The sequence below is a fragment of the Vicia villosa genome, unplaced genomic scaffold (assembly GCF_029867415.1).
Source record: "Vicia villosa cultivar HV-30 ecotype Madison, WI unplaced genomic scaffold, Vvil1.0 ctg.000232F_1_1_3, whole genome shotgun sequence".
NCBI lineage: Eukaryota > Viridiplantae > Streptophyta > Magnoliopsida > Fabales > Fabaceae > Vicia > Vicia villosa.
The window spans coordinates 654,430-660,429 of NW_026705087.1; positions in this window are offsets into that span (position 1 = coordinate 654,430).

A 6,000-nucleotide genomic window follows, 5' to 3' on the forward strand; every position below is an offset into this window, starting at 1 on the left:
AGGAGTAACTCACCGAGGGTGTGGTTTGGCAGCCTAGGTAGACAGGCAGATTCTACTCCTGGATTCCTCGTACATGGGTACGGGTCTGCACACTTGTTTGTGGTGGCGTTGAGCCCGTTGTTGTTGATGCCATCTTGGATAGTTATGGGACTTCCAATGATGGTGTACCCTTGTTTGTATTTGTACCTGGCCGTGAGGTAACCCGGATCCTCGGTGGATCCGTTGACTGCATGTTCCCTGTAGAACTGAGTGAACCCGTAGGATAGGGAGACTCACTGAGATTTAGTAATCTCACCCCATTCCAATTATTATTTTTACAGGTGGTTCGAGGCAGGATCGTGGAAAGGGTAAGATGCCTTAGCTTCGAGATGGTGTTTCTTGGCGATGTGTTCTTTTGTAGTTCATGATCTTTTGTATTATCATCTTTTGTACTATGGATATGTATTTGTACCAGCCAGAACTTATGTATTTTGGCCATAACAGTTTGGGCTTTTGTACTTGTACTTATATATTATCCACTCCGCTGCTTATGTTTATGATTTTCGAGTACCATTTTAATGCCATATACGTATATCCTAGGCAATGTATGTATGGGGTGTTAGATCTTTAGTAATATTATATTAATATTAATGTATTCTCTAAAATAAAAAACAACTATTGATATGCTATGAGTTACGATTTTTTATTCCCATTACATGAAAAGTTATGAGTTATGCCACATTAATTATCTTTCCATCATTATTTATAACTGTTATAGTTATAACTTTCTATCATTATTTATATTAATTTATTTTTATTTTTCATACCAACCACACTAATTTTTTTAATTAATAAAAATCAATATAATTAATTCATTAAAATAAATTAAAAGAGAAGTTACAACTCATCCACTTTTCAAACATATGTATCACAATACAATTATCATTGTCAATTCTACGTGGAGAATAAACATGGCATGGATAAAGGTTTTGTACATGAAATTAAGATATTTTTAAATTATATTGTTGATTTAATTTTTTTTACAATTTATTACATTTTAAAACTTTTATGATGTTGAATTATATTTTTTGTATTATGAATCAACCTGTCATAGATGAAGGATTTTAACATGAATATAAAGTATTTTTACATTTTCGAATTTCTCTATTTTATCAATTTAGTATATTATTAAATTTTCTTCTTCTATTATTTGTTTATATTTTTTGTATTAGGAAACAACATGCTATGGATGAAGGATTTTTACATGAAATTAATTTATTAATTTTTTTGTATTAGGAATCATCATGCCATGATGAAGAATTTCTACATGAAATTAAGGTATTTTAACATTTTAAAAATTTTCTATTTTATCAATTTATCATATTATTCAATTTTTCTTCTTCTTTTATTTGTTTTTTTTATTAGGAACCAAAATGCCATGGATTCTATAGAGATTTTATACGTGAAATTAAAGGTATTTTTTAATTATTTCGCTGAACTTTTGTATTTTATCAAATTACTATATTGCTAAATTTTTAACTTATTTTTAATTAACTATAATATAATTGTTTGTTGGTTTACAGGTTTTTAATAATTTATAATTTTCTCTAACTTTTTATAGTTAAATATGTTGTAAATTTATTTAGTTAATTTGTAAGTGATGATACTTATATTAGATTAGAGATTTGACAAATTTATCATTTTACTTATTTGTAATTGTATTAACATTGCAAGTTTTCTATATAGTTGTTTACATAATTAAGAACCATGTATACATATCATTGTCTTTTTTTTTCTTCTATGGAATCGATATATGGATTTTTTGATATACACGTGATAGTTTATTTCTAAATTTAAATAAGAAAAAATATTTTATTTATATTTTAACTTTATATTTTTTTTAAAAATAGTGACTTTTATTTGTTTAGAATCATAAACACTACATATATCAATTAAATAATATTTTTTGTAAAAATAATTTATATATTCTTATAATTAACACAACACATTAAAATTCAAAATGCATAACTCTAAAAATATTAATATTTTAATATTTTAAATTTATTTTAAATTTTAATATTATTCTAATTGTAATAATATGTTTTGGTGTAAATTATTGTAAATATATAAAAATCTCTTTGCTATTCCATAATCACCTACAACTTTTCATTTTTTACTTTTTTCTATCTTTTTAACTCTTCATTAGAGGTGACATAAAAATACTATTTTAATGCAATACTTTATTTGTATTTATCGGTTACTATATTTTATTTATTGGTATAATAAAACTTTTAAAAAATGATAGGTCATAATAATAACATTAATAATAGTATATGATAACGGTTATAAAATATTGTATTTTTTTTTGTATTTTTTGCACACCTTTATTATTTTTGCACACCTTTAATCCTATCTTCATTATTTACTTACTCTTTTTCTATCCATTTCACCTATTCGTTATTTTCTATAATTTTTCACAATTGGCAGCAATTGATAGCAAATTGTAAGTCACTTAACTTAAATATGATTTACTCACAATCATACAACGAATGAAATAGATGTGTTGACAAATCGAAAAACCAATTACATATTCCACAAAAGTTTACATGATGGAATAAATTACCACATTTTATTTGGAAGAATTTATCAAGAACCATTTTGACCTTCCAAATTTAGATTCTTCTTAATTTTAATTTATCTTTTTAGCTTTTATTTGTTTTGTATTGTTTTTGTCATTTATTTTATTTATTCTTTCATTTGTTAATTTAGTAGGTTAGGTCTTATCCCCCATAATTATAATTTTTTTCCGGTTAATTTAGATTGGAATTATAATTAAATAATATTATATATTTTGTTGATAATATGTGATTGAATTTATTTTTAATTTAAATCCAATTGAAAAAATGACAACGACTCATGAAAATGTTGATATGGTGTAAATTAATAAACTCATAGTATCAAATATGTTTATGATATGGTGTAAATAAAAAATAAACTCAATATAAAATATCAATACAAATATATTTTATATTTATCGATAACAATTTATTAAAACATAACCGCGCATCGCGCGGGTAGCCGTCTAGTATATATAAATCCAAGGTTGTCATGATGGCAACCCTAGCCACATGTCACCTTGGTAGTATTTATAAACAAAACTTAGCCACATGTCACTTTGATAGTAAGTCTAAACAAAAATTCTAATTTTTACTTAAATATTATAATAATATTAATAATAATAATAATAATAATGATAATAATTACTTTGATAGTAAGTCTAAACAAAAATTTTAATTTTGACTTAGATATTATAATAATATTAATAACAATAAAAAAATAATAATAATACTCGATTGCGAACGCGATGGTGAAGAGGGGACGGGGGCGTCCGAAGATTGCGGTACCGCCGTCACCACGAATCCCTACCACACCGGCGAGTACCTCCGGTGTAGTCACTCTTGAGAATGCTGCGTGTTCTACTGATACCACGAAACCTGAGAATTTTGTACCAACACCAACGAAGGAAACCCTAGATGAGAAGACTGATTCGCCTAAACTGTGGGTAGATGTGCTTAATGATAATCGCAACCCGAGTAAAGGCATGGCAATGGCGTATGTAGTCCCACATAGCATTGAAGGTGATTTTGATGTTGAAATTGATGCTGAAGATGTTTCATCGGAGCTGCGATTCTGGCAAAACACACTTGTGCTCTATGGTCTGGGTGAAGACCTAAGTATGAACATGATTAAGAATTTCATGGCGAAGACTTGGAATTTCGTTGCGCTACCAGAGATGTACTACCACGAGGATGGGTATTTCCTACTGCAATTCAAAAATCATGATGACATGGATGTTGTGATGATGAAGGGTCCATACACGCTACGAAACATCCCTCTCATTATCAAAGAATGGAGGCCTGACTATAATGTCAAAGAAGATTTACTAAGAACACTTCCTATATGGATCAAGCTACCGAAGCTGCCCCTCCATTTATGGGGACCCCGATGTTTGAATAAGATTGGAAGCTTGTTGGGAATCCCTTTAGTAACCGATGAATGTACTGCCCATAAACTCCGGGTGTCCTATGCTCGAATCTTGGTGGAAGTTGATATTACAAGGAAACTGATTGATGAAATAACCATAAAAGATCTTGAAGGGAGGAAACTGAAGCAGCCTATTGAGTATGAGTGGCGCCCGAAATTTTGCGACAAATGTCAAAAGGTTGGCCATCAGTGTGGTGTAGAAATTCAGAAGAAAGTATGGAGGCCTAAACCACCAGAGACTAAGGAACCACCTGAGGCAAAGGAACAGATCACTACTACTCCTATGAATGAAGAGCCCCCACAGACAGAGGAACTGATTTGGACAACTGTGGCAAAGAGCAATGGTGACAGAGGTAAGAAAAAGATTACTTATCCTGATCCTCCTAATGATACAGCTTGTGATAATGGATTTGGTGTGCTAGGGAATTTGAGTGAGCCTCTAGTCACCATAGGTAGTACATCATGATTGTGTCCTGGAATACACGGGGGTTGAATAATATTGGTAAGCTAAAGGAGATTAGCTCCCATCTCCATAAGCTTAAGCCAGATATTAGTATTCTTCTAGAAACAAGAGTTAAAATGAATAATGCTGGGAAGATTAGAGCTAAACTTAACCTCACGGGTAGTTATGCTGACAATTATTCCTTTCATAATAATGGCCGGATCTGGATCAACTGGGATGACTGCAATATAGATCTCAGAGTTATTAGTAGCACAAGTCAATATGTTCACTGTGGTGTTTATAGCACTGATGGTAAATTCAAGTACTGGATGATGTAACACCCGTATATTTTAATTTTTAATTTAAATGGATATTTAATTAATAATTAGAATTATATGTGGTTTGTGGGATTTAATTGGAAAAGGATGGTTTATGGTGTTGGGCCATGTGTGATGTTAAGGAATGAGGGGGTGTTATGTTAGTAAAGGTCTTATTCCAATTAAAAGTTTATTTTATAAAATAATAAGAATTGGGAATAAGGGAAAGGAACGTGAAAAGCAGAGCAGAGGAGATGAGGGATTGGGAAGCTGGTACGTGAAGAGGAGCAATGGAGGGAGAGACCAATCAAGAATCTTTGGCTAAGGTAAGGGGGGACTCTCCGGTTATCATCTATTCTCGTGTTCTTAGATATTAATATTGATTAGGGATGTTGTTGAGTCAATTGGATTATATGTTAGGTTTAGGGAGGTTATGAATTGATGAAAATTGCATGTATTATTGATTGATTATGTGTTGTTTTGATGTGTGATGATGAATAATGATGCAATTGATGATTAACTTCCTGTATATGATGTTTAGAGTCAGTTTTGGACTCAAATTGGGTGAGGTCGCAGGATCTGACGCAGACCTGAAAGTCTGTGAAATCGCCAGTTCGCGCCGCGTCCTAGTGTTGGCGCCGCGAAGGCGTACTTGTTTTCTCGCATCGCGCCGCGTGCGTAGGTTGGCGCCGCGAACGTGTTTGTGTGCTTCAGGTCGCGCCGCGAAGTCTTGGTTGCGCCGCGTGCTGTAGCGTTAGTTGTTTTCTCGGAAAAGTTAAATGATGTGTAACTTTCGAACCGTAGGTCCGTTTTTAGTGCCGTTTCGAGCACGATAAATCTTACGAGATAGTCTAAGTGTTTAAATGATGGAGTGAGGTGTGAATCCAATTATTTTTAAATATGATTTTATTTCTTGGTGTATGATGTATTGTACATATATGTGATGAGATGTGTTAAATCCATGATATGTTGAAATATTAATCATGTGACGATTTGTTTAATTGGATGATGTATTGTTGACATATATGATGAAATGTGACAATATGAGATGTTGTTTTGAAAAATATTATGATGTGATGATTTGTTTAGAGTCGTATGATGATGACTGATTTGCTTTGAAATGATGTGAATACATGTGTGTCCTTATTTTTGATGATGATGATTGATGTGGACACTTGTATGTTCTTTAATGATGATGATGATGATGATTGATTATAT